General features: G+C 41.3%; 1 protein-coding gene across 10 annotated transcripts in view; it reads left to right on the top strand.

Moving 5' to 3' along the window:
- epb41l3a (erythrocyte membrane protein band 4.1-like 3a) overlaps positions 1-21577 on the top strand; it is a 311655-nt gene that overhangs the window by 115067 nt on the left and 175011 nt on the right. For 2 of the 10 annotated variants that reach the window (XM_059983647.1, XM_059983594.1), the window contains exon 1: positions 15350-15705. The exons of 3 other annotated variants lie outside the window; for them this stretch is intronic. The gene's annotated coding sequence lies outside the window, so the exon portion shown is untranslated. Of the gene's footprint in view, positions 1-15344; positions 15706-15917; positions 16040-21577 lie in introns of those variants that run through there. 5 more of the 10 variants (XM_059983600.1, XM_059983651.1, XM_059983630.1 and 2 more) reach the window with 5 other exon arrangements.

The following is a 21577-nucleotide window of genomic DNA, read 5'->3' as shown; positions in this document are numbered from 1 at the left end:
TGTACATGTGACAAATCAAGTTAAACTTTAATCCTAACCTTTTCATAAAAATGTTTAGAAAAAGCACAAAATAGGAAAAGCCTTGCCCCTTTGAGCATCATCTGCCTCCAACATTGCAAGGGAAGACACTCAACTGGGCAAGTCTGTGGTTCAAGTAGTAATGGATTTTAAACTTGATCTGCAATTTTAAATGCCGCACCATTTTCAGAAGATGGCATTCTGTTTTGCTTAGGAAATCAAATTAAAAGCATAGCCTGTTGGTAGAGGCAGTTTATGGATGATTTGTGAACTACCCACCTATCTATTTCCACAGGGTGATTAGATAAGAACTGATTTCACTTTGACTGAAACCTGGTGATTTTCTACTGCTACGGCATCAAGAATATCTATTGCTGTTGTATCCACACAATATCTTTGTTAGCTAAAATTCAGAAATTATTTTGAATTCTCAGATTGTTGATTTTACGCCAAAGAACTACCGTAAGAAAATCATAGACCCAAGATAAAAAATCAGACACTTGACAATCCATATAAAAACATAATTGGAATATACATAATGAGGTAAGAACTATTTGACATGAAGATGACCGTTTGCAATTGTGGAGATAACTACACAACATTTCCTAAATCACTGTAATCATTAGGTCGAAGTTTCTGTGAAGGAGCTGCCCTCGTTTTAGAAACAATCATACTGCAGATCAACGCCTCTATGTAATTACAGCCTAACCAATTTAAGAAACTGTTTTAAAGCAGCACTGAGTGCTTTGTTTTATTTGCTTTTAATTGGCCAGCCTCCTTGTGCTGATGACATGTTCTTTCAATTGTAAAGCTCTTCCCGCATCCTCCAACAGCTTACTGAACATTGGAATGAAATGAGTCTGAAGTTCTCCGGCTTCACTTCATCGCTCTGGAACTGAAACTTTCAGCTCCACCTTGTGCCAAAGCGTTCCCTGTCTGGCAGAGAAGCCCCGATACACAGGACTATAAAGAGCTGCGGAGGGTTGTAAAGTTAGCCTCCTACATAATAAGCACTAGGCTCCCCACCATTGAGGACACCTTTAAGAGGCAGTTCCTCGAGAAGGTACTCTCTCCATCCAGGACATGCCCTCTTCTCATTACTACCAACGGGGAGGAGGTACAGGAGCCTAAAAATGCGCATTCAACATTTTAGGAACAGATTCTTCCTCCCTGCCATCAGATTTCTGAACAGACCATGAACACTACCTCACCATTTTGCTCTCTTTTTAAACTATTTTTTTATATTTTTATAGATTCCTATGGTTATTTACAGCAATTTTTATGTATGGACAGCACTGCAGCCACAAAACAACAAATTTCGTGACCTATGTCAGTGATTAAACCCAATTCTGATTCCAGAGCTCCATCGTTATTAATTTATTTATTGAGCTATACCATGAAATAGGCCCTTCCAGCGATTTGAGCGCACTGCCCAGGAATCCCCAAATTAACCCTACCCTAATCAAAGGACAATTTACAATGACCGATTAGCCAATAACCAGTACATCTTTGGACAATAGGAGGAAACTGGAGCACCCGGAGGAAACCATGCGGTCACGGATACAATCTCCTTACGGACAGTAGTGGGAGTCAAAGTGAATTTGACAGTATGCAGGTTCTGTGCAACTTCGGACCCTGCCTACCGAAACAACTAGCCAAATCTTCATTAACTTTCTACCTTCCACAAATAATGAATTATTCAAATATTTCAGTTTATATTGCAATCACACAAGTTTATTCCTTTTTGTTTCTAAGCTGCAGTAGGTTTCTAGGCTTCCAGTTAGTTTCAGAAATGTTCTTCTCACTTAGTCCTTTCTAAGACCTCTCCACACCCACTCTCAATGCCTGCTACGAATTCATCTGACAAACCTCTTTTGCCTGATAATCGTGCTGGCTTAAATTCCCTGTGTCAGGTTCCTCTGTGCTCAGATTTCCTCCCTACTTTTTTGGAAGTCTCCCCAAAGATTTTCCTTTCTTGCTTCGTAATTACAACACGGATGGAGACTATTCTTCCCATCAGGTTCATGCTGACTCCCAGAAGAGACCATTACACCACAAGGAGTAGCAGCAGAATTAGCAAGTCCAGCGAACGAGCCTGCTCCACTGTTCAAACGTAACATTCCCCAACAACTTTCTGCCTCAGGAGTCCTTGATACAAAGAAGCGATATCCTGCGCGCATCTTTTTTTTTGAAATATGTATAGTTTCCTTTGCCTGGTGGGGATATTGTATTTCCTCAAGGAGGCTCTGAACCCATGCTTGAAACCTTTCCTTGGTCCATCTGGGAATCTCTTCTCATGACAGGGCTCAGAATAGAGTGTGGTTCTGGAGCTTGGTGTCAAGTTTGCAAGTATTACGGCCGATCAATGATTAGGTACAGTTAGCGAGCCAGTTCTGAGGTTGTTGGCCTGGGAAATGACAATGAAAAGGGTCGTTTAACCTTTGCAGTCAATCTGGAGGAAGCTGCAGCAGTGGGTGTATACCTTGGGGTCCAGTGTCCTTGTGGGCACATTTGTTAGTGTTGCTGGTGAACTACATATACCTGTCTGGACATGCCCCCTGCTGACTGCTCCTGTGGCTCCTCCCACAGACCCCGGTATAAAGGCGATTGAGGCCTGAGCCCGGCCTCTCAGTCTCCAGGATGTAGTATGGTGGTCACTCACTGCTTGTTCCTTCTTCCGGTCAATAAAAGCCGATATCTCGCCTTTACGTCTCAGAGTGAGTTATTGATGGTGCATCACTGGGATGGATTCAAAATAATTCTGCAGTGGTTTCTTTTCTTTGGGAAAGAGCAGGCTGACAGGGGACAGGCAGAGGTATGCAAAAGTACGAGGAGCAGAGATGGGAGACGAGAAACCATCTTACACAGAACAGAACTGGAACTAGAAGTCACGGGTTTAGGACAACAGGCAAAAGGTTCAAAGGGGAAACCAGGTAGAATTTTTTTCACCCAGAGAGTGATTGGAATCTGAAAAGCACTGATTGAATGGGATGGTGAAGGTTGGTATTTACTAAATATTTAACATTTCTGGATGAACAGCTGAATTGCGACAGCATGGAGTAGTAGCAGTGGTGTAAATGGTTGCTCAATTGGTGTGGATCTGTTCCTCAGCCTGATGACTCTCCAATTCTACACTCCTTCTGTATGTAGTGTCAGAGGTACACAGAACAGAGACCCACTCAGTGCTTGCTATCACTGGCCAGTAACATGGGAAATACGATACCCAGCACCTGCTGTGCCTGAGACCTCTGTGTTACATAAAGGAGCGTGCTAGTGCTGTTTTAGAACTACCGCTGGTGAACTTTGTGGGGCTGGTTTTGATAAGTTTTCAGGGCTTTATTGAGATCGCTGGGGCTATTTTAACATCGGGCCCAAGTGAAGTAGGTTAGCAGTCTATATTTAGTTATAAAATTAACTAATTGTCAACAAAACTGATTTTGCACATTGATTAGAAACTTATTTCCGTGGGACTGTTTCAGGCTCTCTTTAAAAAGCCTTGAAGTTTTAATTTAAATCTGAATAGACTATAGGATCCTTTTTAATGTTGCAGCAATCCTCATTGCCTCTCTCAAAACCCAGTCTGGAGGCTCCAAATCAACACTGCCCGGTAACATAGGAAATAGGACACCCTAGGTGTGCTGTTCTGGAACTAGCTAATGAAACGGTGCAGCCAGGGCATGCCCTTTTCTCACTGTTACCATCAGGTAGGAGGTACAGAAGCCTAAAGGCACACACTCAGCGATTCAGAAACAGCTTCTTCCCCTCTGTCATCCGATTCCTAAATGGACAATAACCCATGGACACCAAACCCATGGACACCAGCTCACTACTCACAGCTCACTACTTTTTTATTTCTGTTTTTGCACTACTTATCAGGAATCAGAATCAAGTTTAATATCACTGGCTTACGCGGTGAACTTTGTTAACTTTGCAGCAGCGGTACAATGCAATACATGATAAAATATAGAAGCAAGAATAAATAAATGAAATGCTGTAAGGACATAGGTATATTAAATAGTTAAATTAAAAATAGTGCAGAAATAGAAATAATAAAAAAGTGAGGTAGTGTTCATTGGCTCAATATCCATTTAGAAATCAGATGGCAGAGGGGAAGAAGCTGTTCCTGAATCACTGAGTGTGTGTCTTCAGGCTTCTGTACCTCCTACCTGATGTTAACAGTGAGAAGAGGGCATGCCCTGGATGATGAGAGTCCTTAATAATGGATGCTACCTTTCTGAGGCACTGCTCCTTCAAGATGTCTTGGGTATTATGGAGGTTGTTACTCATGATGGAGCTGACTAATGTTACAACTTTCTGTAGCTTCTTTTGATCCTGTGCAGTAGTTTCCACCCCCTCCCCCATAACAGACAGTGATGAAGTCTGTCAGAATGCTCTCCATGGTACATCTGTACATCTAATTTAACTATTTTATATATATACACACACTGTAATTTCAGAGTCTTTTTCTATATTATCGTGAATTGCATTGTACTGCTGCCACAAAGTTAACAAATTTCACAACATATGCCAGTTCTGAAAACAATGGTTTCTTATGAAATTCAACCACTTGCACGTGATTCTTCCTGTAATTGGCAAAGCTGGCCAAAAGTTGGTTGCTTATTCCCCTCCACAGTTGCTGCCTGGCTTGATGAGTTTCTCCAGCATCTGGAGAATCTCTTGTGTTTAAAGATGAACCTTCATTCATGCTGGGCTGAATGACATAACAAATTGCAACTACGGTTAGACAGTCATGATTTTAACATTCCCTCAAAGACATTTAAAAATTAGATGTATTTTTTCTAATGTTCACATTTCTCTCCTTAATCTCATGTTTACATCAAAATCATTTACGTCTATTTTCCATGAATCTTTTACTACTTTGCTGCGGTCAGTGCATCATCATGAGAAGGCACTCAATTAAAACCAAAGTCAGAAAGAATAAATGCTATGCATTGGGTTCTGCTAAAACAATGTGAAAATCTGTTTTGAGATCTCCCATAATCCCATTCCTTAGTGACTGCAAGATCTAAGTTAGTATGCATTTACCAGGGTAACTTAAACATTTATTTCTGTTTGAAAAAAAAGTTTGAACTTAAAATTATCTTAAAAACACACACAAGATGAGGTGTAGGAGAATGAAGGGAGATCTTATAGAGGTATTCAAAATTATGATATAAATAGGGTTTTTCCCATGAGGTTGGGTGAAACTAGAACGAGGGGTCATAGGTTCAAGGTGAAAGGTGAAGTACTTAGGGGGAATCTGACAGGGATCTTCTTCACTAAGAGGATGGTGCAAGTGTGGAAAGAGAAGCCAGCAGAGGTGATAGATGCAACATTTAAGAGAAATTTTGAAAGGTACATGGATGAGAGGTGTGTGAAGGGCTATGGTCCTGGTACAAGTTGATGGCGCCAGGATGAAAAAAGTCAGCATGGACTGGATGGGCTGAAGGGGCTCTTTCTGGGCTGTGGTGTTCTGTGACTCTTTAAGTTCTTTATAGTACTTTGTGATGTTGGCTACCCAAGTAGATGTAATTGAGTACCATTTAAAATTTAAGTGATTCAGGAGGAAAAGGAACAATTCTGCCAGTTTGACATCTGAGCAAAAATCGTTATGCTAAAATTTGTGATGTATCTTGTTCAAGTTTTAATGGCCTAATCTGTAAATGTCAGATGAATTGTATTGTACTTTTAAAACTGAATTAATTGATATTTATAAATATAATTTAGGTCCATTTTTTTAGAAGAAAATAAGAACAAAATTAGCAACCTTTTTTTTCAGTTTTAATTTAGAATAAATCAAGTAGCATATGTACCACAGAAATAAGCCAATCAGTCCAATTTTCTTGTGCTTATGCCTGCCATAACTAAAGAGTAATTGTGGTTCTCATTTCTCTTTGTTTCAATTTCCACTGCAAGGAAATTACTCAGTAAAATGTACCCTTCCAAATGCAACTGGAAATAGCTTCACCATGCCAGAGAGCCTAACCTGAAGAGCATCATGTTGGCACCTCCCTGCTGGTGCACCTCCACTTTCTGCCTCTGCCTGTATGGAGTTTGTACGTTCTCCCCATGGCTGTGAGGAATTCCTCCAGGTGCTCCAGTTTCCTCCCACAGTCCAAACGCAAAGCGGTCGGTAAGTTAATTGGTCGTTGTTGTAAATTGTCCTGTGATTGGGCTAGGATTAAATTGATGAATTGCTGGTGGCGCAGCTCAAAGGCCCTATTCTGCACTGTATCTCAATAAATAATAAATAAAAATAAAATCACCCAAATCTGTCCTGTCCCAAAAAATCCCATCTATTTAATTACTATGTAATTAGTCAGCTCTTAATTATCAGCAAAGTGATGGAAAATGTTGGTATCAATGCTTTAAGTCGCACTTACAGATTAATGACCTGATTTTAGATGTTCATTGAGATTTTTGTGCCCTAAACGCGAACCAAGGAGTTAAATTTCAATAATGGGGTCAATGTGCAATGATGTTTGATTGAACATGGTAACAGGGGATCCAACTTAACCTGGCGTCAGTGGGTATCACATTCCACTGGAGTTCTCACTCTGAAAGAAATCTGTTTTATTTATTAGGATACAATGCAGAACTGGGCCATCCGGCCCTTTGAGCTGTGCCTGCCAACAATCCCCACTTTAACCCTACCCTAATTAAGGGATAGTTTACAGTGACCAATTAATCTCCCAAGATTGGTAAGTCCTTGGACTGCGGGAGGGAGCTGAAGCACCTGGAGGAAACCCACACGATCACAGAGAGAACGTACAAACTCCTTACAGGCTGCAGTCGGTATTGAACATGGGTCTCCTGCACTGTAAAGCATTGTGCTAGCCACCACATTACCATGCTGCCCAAGTTTAGTTGTTAGTCATGATAAAAGGCATAGATTGAGTTGACAGAGACTTTATCCCTGGGCAGAAATGGCTAATACAAGACGGCATAATTTTAAGGTCATTAGAGGTGAGTATAGGGGAGATGTCAGTGATAAGTTCTTTTCACAGGGACTGGTGGGAGTGTGGAACACCCTGCCAGGAATGGTGCTGGAGACAGATCCATGAGGGAATTTAAGAAACTCTTAGATAAGGGCATGATGAAAGAAAATTGCAGGGTAGTGTGGGAGAAATGGTTAGATTGATCTTAGAGTTGATTAAAATGTTGGCACAACATTGTGGGCCGAAAGGCCTGTACTGTGCGGTACTACGTTCTATGTTGAATGTTACAGACGTTTTTCACAAAGATTATCAAATGATCATGAAAATTAAACAGTAATGTGGGGGGTGGAAGCTCAATTTTGAGAAATAATTACAGGTAATCTTACTGAACATATTTTATAGATCTCAAACCTGAAAGAATTGATATTAACGTCAGGGTTTCTCAATAAGCCATGGATTAGCTCTATTGATTTCACAAAACTACAGGCTACTGATAATTTGATTTTTATTTGTGATGCCAGTAGAAAAGTCCAGTTCTTAAAGTTGTCAGTTATGACAATTGACCATCATGGAGGAGGGTAATGTTGGAGGGAAAGGTTAGATGTTTTTAGAGCAGGTTGAAAGTGCAGTGCAACATGGTGGGCCAAAGTGTATGTCCTGTGCTGTTGTGTTCTATGCTGTATCTCAGCTTCAGGACATTGCTTGAGGAGTGCACTTAGGACATCATCCTAGAGTGAACCACTTTCAGCTGCTTGAAGGAAAATACTTCTGTCACAAAGTCAGAAAAGGAAGGAATTCATCGGTGATTGCACGGTGCTCAGTTATGTTTTTAACTGCTCAGAAAGTGAATATTCTGCATGGAGCAGGACCTATACAACATTCAAACAGGGAATGGTATGTGGAAAGTGACACTTAAACTGCACAGATGCCAGAAAGTGACCACTTCCAACCAATATGCCTTAGCTTTGAATGGCATAACCATTGCATGGCAGCTGCACAGTCAGATTCCAGTGGACCAGCCATTCATTCATATACATAATGGCCATAAAAACAGGTCAGAGGCTGAAGTCTCTATCTCCTATTGAAGTCCAAATTTAGCAGAGTTCCAGGTGAGTAAATTCTGCTTTGATATCAAAGTCAGTCTCTTCCCACATCTCTGGAGTTCCACTCTTTGTCTCTCAAGGCTATGACGAAACTTCGAATTGAGTGGTCCTGGTAAACATTTAACAGAGCATCTCGGAACAGACTACTGTTAAGTAGGTGTTGCTAATAATTAAGACCATAAGAAATAGTAGAGGAATAAGGCCATTTGGCCCATCCAGTCTGCTATTCCATCATGGTTGATTAATTTTCCCTCTCAACCCATTGTCCTGCATTCTTTCCATAACTCTTCCTACCCTGACTAATCAAGAATATATCAGCCTCTGCCTTAAGTATACCAAATGACTTGACCTCCAAAGCATCCTGTTTCATCAAATTCCACAGATTTACCACTTTCTGTCTGAAATAATTCCTCTTCTTCTCCGTTCTAAACAATGTCCCTCTACTCTGAGGCTGTCTGCTCTGGTCCTAGACTCCCGCACCAGAGGAAACATCCTCTGCACATCTATTCAACATTTGATAGGTTTCAATGAGATCACCCCAAATTCTTCTGAATTCTGGTGAATACAGGCCCAGAGCTATCAATTGGTTCTCGTATGGTAATTCTTTTATTCCTCACCACCAACTCAACCTTCAAATTAACCATTAGGGCAGGGGTTCCCAACCTCTTTTTAAGCCATGGACCTCTAGACGAGCTCAACACTACCTACCCCTCCACTTGGTATCATCCACAAATTTGCTCACAAAACTATAATTCTGTCATCCAAATCATTGACATATAACATAAAAAGAATCGGCCCTAATGCAGACTCCTGTGAAACACCAATAGTCATAGGCAGTCCAACCAGAGAAGGCTCCCTTTATTCCCACTCTTTGACTCCTGCCAATCAGCCAATGCTCTATTCAGGCTAGTATTGTCCCAGTAATACCATAGGCTCTTAGACTCATTACCATAATACCATAGACTCATTAAGCACCCTCATGGCTTTCTGAAAGTCCATGTAAACGACATCCACAGATTGTCTATCCTGCTTGCTATTTCTTTAAAGGATTCCACGAGATTTGTCAGGCAAGATTTTTCCTTAAGGAAACCATACTGATTTTGGCCCATTTTATCATGTGCCTCCAAATACCCCAAAACCACATCCTTAATAATCAACTCCAACATTTTCCTAATGACTGAGATCAGACTAGCTGGCCGATCCTTTCCTTTCTTCTGCCTCTCTCCCTTCTTGAAGAGTGGAGTGGCATTTGCAGTTTTCCAGTCTTCCAAAACTATGCTGGAATCTATTGATTCTTGAAGGATCATTACTAATGCAAACACAATCTCTTCAACCACTTCTTTCAGCACCCTGGGACGTAGGCTGTGTAGTCCAGGTGTTGTGTATCATCAGATGATTAATCCTCATTCTCAGTTATCTGCAGTAGAAATCTGAAAGTTTCATGAAGTTGCATGTTAATTATCACTATTGGGATGTCAGCAAGATACTGCTGTTACTTGTGGCCTGCACGAGTAATTAATGACACATCACTAATATTTTTCCCACAAAGCTTGAAAGTTAGCCCAATGCCCTCACAAACAGGCTAGTTCTGAAGGAAATACAAAGAGACATATAGCACATATAAGATAGCAGTAAACTACCGTCACACGCAAAATAAATCGTCTGAGCCCCTGACTCCGTGAATGTTCCAGCAGTCTACAGTTGAACATAATCCAGCTTGCCTTCTGCCAAGTGAACACTGGGGGCAGCACAGACTTTAGTGTGGACACAGCCTCCAGCTCTCAGGTGGAGCTCCTGACCCTGACTCCAACTCCGCCCCTGCCGACCGCCAGTAAACCAATGAATTGGACTTCCAACATTCCACACCACCAGTGTTCAATGGGGTCTTGTGATCGCAGGAAAAGCCACTAAGATAGTTGCTTGCCGTTAGAATGCACACCTCCTTCAAGCACCAGCCGCCTCTTTGTCACAAGCAGCAGTAGCCCGATCTGCACTAAGTCCAGCTCCTTCAGTTCCTCCGCCAATGAGCAACTAGCTGATGAGGTAGATGTGCAGGACCTTAAGTTCTTAATGTGCAGCAGGGTCTTGCAATCATAAAAATTATGCTTAAAAACAGACAGTAATACCCCAGTAGGAGCTATTGTGACCAGAATGTTGCTGTCTTACTAATAGAGTATGTGTTCAGGCAGTGCATTCCAACACATAACAATCCTCTTCTGGGAGAAAATTGCCACATTTCCACTCTAATCCTTCTACTAATTACTTGTAGTAAGTCATGGGCATGGTATGTTGGCACCAAAAAACATGGTGCAGCTGGCAGTCTTCCCACTGTGCATATTTGCACTATTGGTCATTGGCTCAAACAACACATTTGACTTTATGTTTCTATGTATATGTGACAGATGGAGCTAATCTGTAATATCTATAATCTTTAATTATTATACTTCCTCATATTTACCCCTCTTGTAAAGGAAATAAGTCCTTCTGCCTAGTTCGTCCTTTCAAAATGTTATACTTAATTAAATGTCCCCTCGACATGGGAACTCTAACCTAATCTTACATAGCATACAATCCATGTAAGATGTATGAAAGATGATTTATCTATTTCAAAAGATGCTAACTTCTTTATTATAATGCTTGTCCCATTTAATATTCTGCACTCTTCCCCTTAACTATAATGTCAACACACCAGTGTCTTCACAAGAAGGAATAGAGCTACTTAGTACCAAAGTAAACAACCCCAGCCCATACTCCAATCTTTGAGTGTTTCCAGCAATATCCTAGTAAATATTTTCTGCATCTTTTCCATACATTGTATAGAGGTGACTAAAACTCAGTTTGTGGCCTAACTACTGTCCTAGAGTTTCTCTGCACTTGTATTCTTTTCAAACACGTGAAAATCTGCAGATGCTGGAGATCCAAAGCAACACACACAAAATGCTAGAGGAACTCAGCAGGCCAGGGAGCATCACTGGGAATGAGTAAACAGTCAACTCTCCTGGAGAAGGGCGTCAACCTGAAATGTCGACTGTTTACTCATTTGCATAGATGGTACCTGGCCTGCTGAGTTCCTCCAGCATTTTGTGTGTGCTGCTTATATTATTTTAGCTGACAAAGGAGGCTTCCTTATGTCCTTGACTTATCAATTGAGCTGGCTAACTTTAAGGATCTGTAGAAAAACAGACCAATGTTCAAATGTTTATCGTACCTCTCATTATCTTCCCATTTGTTGTGCCTTATTGTGGTACCCCAAATGCATTATCTCAAATTTCTACAGATCGAATATCCTTTCCCATTGTTCTGTCTACTGATTATCTTTACAGTTTAAAATTCTGCTTCTCACTATCAACTGCATGGCTGACTGGTTTTTAATCATTGCTGACTTTTTGAGTCCCTACAGTTTTTTCTAACTCATTAGTATATACAATAAACAATGAGGAATGGTGTACTGGGGCTTGTACTATCTCACTGAAGACTACTTTTGAACTACAGAATATCATTTGCTTACTGCTCATGAGCCTAATTTTTTCAATTTGATTTCCTGCTTTCCCTTGATCACGTGGGCTTTATCTTTTCTTAAGCAGCCTGCCATGTGGGACATGGTCTAAAATCATTGCTAAAGTTCAGGCAGACACCATTAAGTGCACCACTCTCACCAATCCTGCTGGTAAATCCCACAAAAAAAGTACTATTGGGTTAGTCAGACATGACCTTCCCTTAACAAATGCATGCTTTCTGCCACTGACCAATCTGTATCTTTCTAAATAAATGTTTCCAATGTCCCTCAAAAATGATTCCAAAGATTTCCCTATCACCAAGTTTAAACTCAGTGGACTATAATTAACTCAATTATCTCTTTTTTAAATGATGGTACAATGTTAGCAGTTCTCTAATCATCTGTCACCAGGGATGATTAGAAAATGAAGATAATTTTCTTGTTTCTTTAAATAGCCCGGCATTTCTCTTACTCTAATCTTGAACAGGATACAATCTATGGAAGAGATTTGAAGGGTGATTTATCTATTTAAGATGCTAAACTCTTTAAGACTACTACAATGCTTAACCCACTCAACATTTCACACTCATCTCCTTGGACACTCATCATCCCACTCCCATCAGGGAAGAGCCTATGCAACATCCAGGCCAGGAGCACGAGACACAAAAACAGTTACTTCTCCCAAGCCAATACGCTGATCAACACCGGCACCCATCTCCACCCACCTCCCCACACCACTACATACACATACATAGTACTACTTTATCTGCATACAGTCAGTCTATGGGTATAACATTCTGTTTTATAGGATTGCTTTTATATTTATATTTATATTTATTTTTGTTTCTATTGTGTTCTTTATGCTTATGGTGTGTTTTTCGATGCTGCATTGGATCTGGAGTAAAAATCATTTTGTTCTCTTTGACCCTCATGAAGAAAGGCAATCTTGAATCTTTAATACAATGTCAACATGTGAGTGGCTTTACAAACAAAAAGAGTCTGAAGAAGCCATTTATTGCCTTCTCACATCCTCCACCATTGCACAAAGGTTACCTTTTTGTTCCATAATAATCTCAACTCTGTCCTTGTTTATCCTCTTGCTTTTCATGGTGCTATTAAACTTTGCATTTCCTTTGATTTCCCAAACCCTTTCATGCCCACTCCTAACTTCAAATTCACCCTTGCGCTTTCAATATCTTCTGAGGCTCACTGGTATAAGCTTCCCATTTTTGTTGTCCAATTTTGAACCTTGTCACCTTGTGATTTCCAGACATCATTTTGGAAATTCTTCTTCATTGTTGGAAAATGCATATGCAGAATCCATTGAATTTTTTGATCGATTTTCTGCCAATGTGCTGACATTGATTTATTCCCATTTTATGAGTGCTCTTTTCCAAAACTATGCTAAATCCAACATAATCAAGATCATTACCACCAAAGTGCTCTCCCATGATACCCTGCCAGCCACCTTTAAACCTGATCCAGAATATATCCTGCCTGTTGCCCTGTTAATATTGTTACAGACAACAGAGAAATTATTTCCTGAAGGCAGTTGTGAAATCCTGTCCCATTTATTCTTGCTAAGCTGATGGTGTTCCATGTAATGATGAAGAAATGTCCCACAGTTGTTACATCATAAATTTACCTGCAATTCAAAATGACACTGGTTTGTAGTTACTTCTAGGAATATAATTGTCCCATTTGTATTGTTTAGTTCAATTTTGTGATCCTTTTAGCATATCACCCCTTATAGTGGCATGCATTGTTTCCTTAACTAATATTAAAGTAATTACAAAGTATATTTTACTTTGATGTTAGATGAAGAAAGTAATATTGCCAATAACCCCTAAGTTTTTAATCTCCCCTGTCTTACCTGAAGAATCTGCATCCAGGAATCGTGAGACCATACCTACTCCCTGTTAAGCTGTGTTTCACCAGCTGAGCAGGTATTAATGTCTCCTTGTTCAGTTGCTTTATTTACTCTGTTCTTTGTAAGGAGCATCTAGACTTTTCCTGTTTCCAACCCCTGTTTGCTCAATCTCTCTATTAACTTTTGCCCTCCAAATCCAGTTCTACTCTTTTCTTGAACAGGAGAAAATCTGCAGATGCTCCTTTCCTCTTTCTTTGCCTACTATAACCTTCCTATTCCAATGCTCAGACATTCCTCTCCTAGTCTGGTAACAGAATTGTGAGGAAAAAGTTGGTCACAAACAAAATTGTTGGAAACTTGTTGGAAACCCTGATCAGTCAGGGCATCAAAGGATATGGCAAGAAGGCAGGCATATGGAGTTGAGTGGGATCTGGGATCAGCCATGACCGAATGGTGGAGCAGACTTGATGGGCTGAATGCCCTAGTTCTGCTCCCATGTCTTACTGTCTTCTGATACGTTGACTGCAGGAGACAAGGTGCAAATGGGTGTTTCTTAGTTGTAGATGGTGATTATCCTGAGTTGTTCCATGTGCTCCTGTTGGCCCATTCCACATTTAAAAAGTTGCCCTGTGTGCTTCCAGGTGGCACTGTTATCCTCCCCACCCTCGGTGTTTGCTTAAACATAATGCAAACCTACGCAGTTCCTCACTGATGGGGAAAATACATGAGCACAAATCTCAATACTACGCTTCACAGCTTGCTTACCTGCAGACAGATTTATCGGAAGTATTTTATTTCCCCCCCCCCATTTCCGCTGTAGATCTTCAAACCCAACTTCTTCGGGGGTTCGAGTTAGTGGAGAGCGATGAGTCTTGTTCAAGTTTATACACTGCTAGATCTCTGCTTGAGGTTTCTCCAGAGCAGCCAGGTATTCAGTTGTGCAATTACAATACAACTGTCTGATTCGATTTGGAAGAAGCAAAGTTACATTTAAGACTCCCGTGCCCCCGTATTTTATGACTGGCGAGTATTGCTATAATGATAATCTGACATCGGTATTCATAACGGCAAACATGATCTCGAATATCAGTTTTGTTCGACGGGATTTTGACTATGGAGGGAAAAGGATTAAGACTCGCTCTGGTGGGGAGAATGCCGTATAAAGAGTTACCGCACCTAATAACTTAAGGGCCCGAGAGGTTCTGCAGATGCTGGACCATACACACAATCTGCAGGTGGAGCCCGGCAGGTCAGGATGGGAATAAGCAGTCGACGTTTCGGGCCGAGACTCTATGGCAGGTCATCAGTTTATTCTCATCCATAGATGCTGCCTGACCAGCTGAGCTGCTCTAACACATAGTGTGTAATAACTTAAGGAACTGAAATAGTGGGAGTTGATGTCGTTGTGCTCGAGTAACCGTAGAGCGATTCAACCCTCGTTTTACGTTTGGGTATGATGTATCCAGATCAATCTAGGGATTAAACCCTCTTCTGCAGTTCAATGCGACTAGATTTCCTCGCTTTTGTTTTAAAAGTGGCTCCTTTTTTTTGCTTGCTTTTTTCGCATACTTAGAGCAATAACGACACGTTCGGAATGTACAGCTTAGGTATGCCTAGGATTTGTACCCAACGAAAAGTGGAACGTTTGAGACAATATCGACCCATCATATGAGCTTATTGAAAGATCAATGAGTAACTAACTGTAGGAAACCGAAAAAACGGAACAATGTCGAGTGCTTAAGGAGAGAATGATATCTAAATGCGTGCGCAATATCACCAGAATATACGGTATATAGACCTAGAGTGTTTAAAAGTTTCAGGTTTTGATTTGTTTCAGATGTTACAGCGCAGCAGCGAAGGGAGGTGGCAAATTGTCGTGCATCATATTATGCAGCCGGGGAAAGATCCACCCAGTGTGTAGCACCAATGAACCAATCTGTTTCTAATTATACTCCACTGCGAAGCTTCCAGCCCCCGAACTGCTACAGCGCTTGTTTGCCCCATCTGTGGTGCTGGAGGTAGTGGCGACTTTAGACTGTCGGGAGAGCTCCTCCTCCGGCTCCCCCCCCCTATTTCCGTGATACACTCTTTCACACTGCGCGCTGACAAGCCCGTCACCCCTCGCCGTTCGCCAGCCAGCCAGACAGACAGCGGCGGCAGCCGGAGGGGAGAGGTGGAGGCAGTGAGTTGGTGGGAGTCCGGCTTTCTTGCGGGCGCAGGCGCCGGTGTGGGTGTCGGTGTCGGCGCAGACGGCGCGCAGCCCCACGCTTCAGCCGCAAGGTACGGTCGCGCTGCCTTTCTCCCCGACTTTCCGCCGCCTGTCCTCAGCGCCATGTTTAACTTTCTGGGGGGTCGTTGGTGTTTTATTCTTGCTTTTTTTTTAAATTAAATGATACATTCTCCTGGTGCCGGTTCTGTGCCGCGCAGGCTTCGAGCAGCCAGCGCACTCTCACCGCTTGCTCGCCCGCTTCATCCGCTGCTGATTTTAACAGGGTGACACACACGCACTTTTACCTGCGTCTAGAAACCGGGCGGAACAGCACTTCTGTTTGTGAATTCACAAAGTCGATGACCGCGGCGCTTCAGTGGAACAAACGACTGCGGACCTTCAAAGGTGGGAATATTGTCCAGAAATCAAGTCAAGTTTAGTTTCGTCAGAAGGGTAATTCTAAGTGCATGTGTGTTCTCTTTGGCCCATTATATTTGTAAGTTATACATAACGTTATATAACGTTTTGTGTGTAACTACAGGTAGAATCGTATCTACGTGTTACCGTGCAGAGGAAAAGCGGGTGATCTCTGCTTGATTCATCTCTCTCGGTCTGTAAGATGAATTGCAGCTTTGATTGTTTGCCCGTTGCCAGCAGTTCTGCAATGCGGTGGGTGTGGTGTGGAGTAAGTGGCAGTTGTGGACCGCTGCAGTGACAGCACTTTCCACACCGCATCGTGACTGAGAAAAACCTGCCACTTTCCTTCACTTTACTCTCTCACCAGACCGGGGGGGGGGGGGGGGAAGGCTGCCCCTCTCCTCCTCCTCCTTCTCTTCCAGCTCGGCTGGTAAGTTTGTGGCAGCATATGGTTGCTATCAAGAGAAAGCTCTCAAAGTGGCCAGGAATCCATCTTTTCAAACTGGGATCTCAGCTGATCCGCTTCATCTTGAGTGTGGAGCACATTTCGGCGGGGGCAAAGAATGCATTTCATTAGCTGAGCCGCTATAACGGTCACTGTGCACTAATTCTATCTTTTGTTTCGAGACATGGTCTGTGAGCGCTTCATGATGCAGCAAAGTATCTCATCGATCTGGGTCTGTAAAGGTGTTGCTGGCCTAAGTTACCCCCTACTCTGTATCTCAGTATTCTGTACACTTTCTATACAATAGTTTTATATTTTAAAAATGGATATTGATTTTTCACAATTTGCTGGTGGCAGTTCCAGTATAACGCTGAGGATGTTAGATTTGTTTTTGTACAATTATATTTTCTTCATTAGTGCTGCCACCTTTCGTTGGGTGGAACTGCTGGAAGGCAAAAGAGCTGTTTTTCTTTGAGTCATCTTCAGATTGTGATCTCCCCCCCCCCCCGTCACTTTTAGTGGAATTGATTTCTTTGTATTGGGGAGGGTGTATATCTTTAATCAATATAACATTATTGTATATCGTGTTCATGTATAAAGTTCCTGGGGTCATGGTTTCGAAGTATTTGTTGCATTTTTAAAAGTTTATCTTCACACCAGTTACAGACCCTAAAATTTCACTTGTAAGATTGTCAGAGTTACGCCAATAATCTCAACCCGTTGACCGTTCATTCTCGCCCTCCCCAGTACATTCTCTTTATCGGCGCTTTATTTGATATATAAAGCGACACGGGAGAAATGAAGAGACTTGAGGATTGCTATTTCCACCGTAGATCATAATGCTTCTGACAGCACGGTTAGCTTTGACCTGATTGGTTGTTAGCATGGTAAGATAATGCAACCTAATGACGTAGCTACAGACTGAGGAACTTTTATATACCAGCGACTGTCTTGTCCAGAAGTGGGTTACCTACCGTATCTGTTCCATACTTAGGTGGTTGCTCAGTTCCGTTCCATGTAACATAAATGTGAAGTATAATTAGGCTGCATTGACTGAGTATGACACGCAACTAAATTGGCCCCTTGAGTTTATAATGGCTCTCAGTAGCACAAGCCTGTGAACCCTGATTTATTTCTCTTGCGTGTCCATCTATTACCCTTCACATTTATTTTTCTTTGCCTTACCTGTGGCTGCAGTAATTTTACAGCAGCTAGTTAACCGGTAGGACAGCATGGTAGTATAATCGTTCGTGTGGCACTATTACAGCACTAGCGGCCCGAGTTCAATTCCCGTCGCTGCCTATAAGGACTTTGTACCTTCTCCCCATGACCCCGTGGGGTTCTTCCCACATTCCAAAGACCTGTGGGTCAGTCGGTTAATGAGTAACATGGGTATAATTGGATGCCACACACTCGCTGGGCCGGAATGTGCTGTATTCCTAACTAAATTAAACTAGCCACCCTGCATTCATTGCTTTCCCGAGTGTAACATGCCAACTCCACGCAGACAGCACTGTCGATTGGGATTGAACCTATTGAGATTATTGAAAAATATCTAGTTTGCTACAATGATTTTCTCTTCTATTCAAACTGCAGTGCAAAGTAAATTTATTCATTGATTTAACTATAGAGTTTTTAATCAATGTCTTACCGTGACTAATTCGGAAATGATATGTAAAAGTGAAATGGAGCGCTGGAATGTGTGGTTCGCTGATATATCTACGGGTGCTGAAGAAAAATTATGATATGTATAAAGTAAATGTTTAGTACCATAAATATATTTTGTCCCAGAATTCAAATCGTATCACAATTACTTTCACTATCAAATAACATTTTTGAGCATTGAGACGAGATATTGTGCTTCACCAGGACAATAGACAGTAGGTGCAGAACTAGGCCATTCGGCCCTTCTAGCCAGCACCACCATTCACTGTGATCATGGCTGATCATACACAATCAGTACCCTGTTCCTGCCCTCTCTCCATAGATCCCAACCTGGGGTCTATGGACCCCTTGCTTACAGGTATTGATCTATGACATTAAAAAATGGTTGGGAACACCTGCCTTAGACTAACATGAAAAATAACTAAAAGTATGTTTCATTTTAATTTTCTGACTGAAAGTTACTTTAAAGTATGAAAAAATATCCTTTATGGGGATTGAGTCCCTCCATGAATTAATTTGTTTTTCACCTGATTTACATTTGTGTCATTTATATTCTCCTGATTGTTAATACATTTCTACGTAGTATAGATTTACAGTTGTCTCCTCACAGGGCAATACACAAAGATTTTTGTTTTGAAAAGAGACATTTTTTTCAGACAACTGTTTTTCAGCTCTGGTTGACTTTCCCTCTAGCAGTCTCTTTTCAATTTGAAACCACAACCCTGACTCAATGCCCTTGACAGATTAATTCAGCAGATTAAAGTATTTAATGTGTAAGGTTTGATTTGTTGCTGAAATCAAAATCTGTTACTGCCTGAAAAGATTCATTTTGAACAGATGTGGATGGAGGTGAATTTTCCTTTGGGGAAAAGTTTAATCTTGTCGAAGCTAAGCAGTGGGGGGTGGATAAATTACAGGCAGCGAGGGAGCCCTTTGGATCCTGCTGCTTTCTGGCTGTATTGTGTTTTATCTGGCTGTATTCAGCAGGCATGTGAGATGCCTGGCAGTAGGCACTGGGTTCAAGCTTTTGATGGACAACTCAGCTTGAGTTGGGGTCTTTTCCAATCAGACTGGAGCAGCATGATTAACCTGACTGAGGCACACTGAAGTCAAGTTTGGATTTATTTTAGCACCCCGGAGGGAACCTCGAATAACCTCAACCCCAAGATCCCACCCTACTTTCTCCCTGTCCCCTGATAAAATCAGCCACTGACCTTCTGTTGAACCTAACATGGTCAGCGGGACTATTTTCTACAGCTCCTCAACAGCGGCAGCCTGCTGTTTGCAAGGTATTCAGGCAGGCAGCCAACCTGCTTCGTGTAAAAGAGATCATCTCAGATTGTGGTAGATGGTCGGGGGGGGGGGGGGGGGGGGGAATGAGGAAAGCATTGCAAATTGTGAAGGGGGGAAAAAAGCACCTGATTTTTGTGCTGACCAAAATCTCATTGTTCACGCATTTTTGTATCACATTAACTTCTGTCGTTGAGCACTTGCTCTGTTTATTACCAGGATAAACTGCAACTCAAAAAGCACAAATGATACGTTTTATTTCAGAAATGGGAATTGGGTAAAATTGCCTATATTTAGGAATGAATATGGGTATGCACCGGAGTTTAAGGAAAGTAAATGCATGCGGCAACTTTCTGCCGTATTGTGGGGGTTGGAGTATAGACTATGACTAGTGGTATGGCCTGATGATGTTTCTGAACACCATTACTGTTCATCTTGTAAATTTGCTTTAAAGCAGTTAAGCGATTTTTGTTGTGTTTCACTTGTATTTTAATTGGATTAGTTTCTATACTAGCAATACATAATTTGTTTAGGGACTGGTTTTGTAGCCTATTCTATAACTGTCTGTAAAGTTTCATGTCATTGTGTGCAGCTGAAATCAATTGCACACTCCATTATTCCAAACAGGGTCATCTATAGGAGTGCAAGAAGCACAATGTGGTGATTTTGATTGTCACTCACTTTACAAATGTGCACAATCAGTCAACCTGTATGTCTTGTTTTTTTATTAGTCAATAGAATTTAAATATGAACAGGGCATTACTTCACAATAAATCATTTTACATTGTCACACAATTAATCCTTGTTAATGAAGCCCCATATGGCATATAGAATGATGCCTGGCAATGTGTTTTCACATTGAAATGCATTTGATGATTTATGTATAAATAGCAAACAAAATCACTCGAGTTTATATAAAGTTAGTTTTGTCTTTCCTCAAAGACCTGATCAGATATATTGTTGAACAATGTAGATGGGTTTTGAGATATTTTAATTATTTATATCACAATTATTACTTGATACATTTAAGAATCCAGTTTTTCTTTACTCAGCTGTTGTGCAGTGACATTTCTCAAGTTTAAAATGTTTTAGTTAATTTCTAATCTACTACACAGGATGTATCGATTTTTAAAATCTGAAAATTTAAAAATCTGATCAGCTCCAATATGGGTACTAGCCTCCATAGTATCCAGGACATCTTCAAAGAGCAATGCCTCAGAATGGCAGCATCTCATCATAAAGGCCTCCTATCACTCAAGGCATGCCTCATTCTCATTGCTACCATCAGGAAGGAAGTACAGGAGCCTGAAGACACACACTCAATGATTCAGGAACAGCTTCATCCCCCTCTGCCACTTGAATTTTCCACAATTTCTATGATTTTGCATTCTCTTATTTGAACCAAAGTGCTGGTTTAACTTGCACTGTCCATTGGAATCTATAGAGCTCTGTGTGACACACACATGTAATAGAAGGCAGAAACTGTGGCCATGTTTGAATTTAAGTTCTGATAAGTACTGAACAATTTACTGTTTATTCATATCGAGGTTGCACATCAAAGTATCTTAACTTTCTGTAAATGAGAGTGTATGGTGACTGAACGATGAAATTTGTTTTTTACCCTGGTGTATACCCAGCTCTGGTTGATTTCTCAAGCTGTGTGCTAATAATTAGTTATAAAGCTATGTTTCCTTGATCTTGTGTATTTCAGAATCGGGCTTATTATCACTGACTTTGTCATGTTTTTTTTTGTTTTGCAGCAGCAGTTCAGTGCAAAGACAAAAGTTACAGTAGATTTACAAAAATAGTGCAAAACAAAAGGAATAACGAAATGGGGATCCAATGGCAGGGAAGCAGCTGTTCCTAAGTCATTCAGGCTCCTGTACTACCCCTCCACTGGTAGAGCCTAGAATTGGGCATGTCCTCATTGGTGAAGGCCCTTAGTGATGGAGGCATCTTCTGAGGCACCACTTCTTGAAACAGTCTTAAATGGCAGGGTGGGTACTGTCTGCGATGGAGATGGTTGAGTCTACAACCGTCTGCAGCCTCTTCCAATACTGTGGATTGGAGTCTCTGCACCAGGCGGCAATGCATTCAGTTAGAATACACCCACCGTGCATCTTTTG

The sequence above is a fragment of the Hypanus sabinus genome, chromosome 1 (genome assembly GCF_030144855.1).
Source record: "Hypanus sabinus isolate sHypSab1 chromosome 1, sHypSab1.hap1, whole genome shotgun sequence".
In the NCBI taxonomy this organism is placed as follows: Eukaryota; Metazoa; Chordata; class Chondrichthyes; order Myliobatiformes; family Dasyatidae; genus Hypanus; species Hypanus sabinus.
Note: the sequence above shows the minus strand (reverse complement) of the source record. Positions and strands in the feature narration are given on the sequence as shown.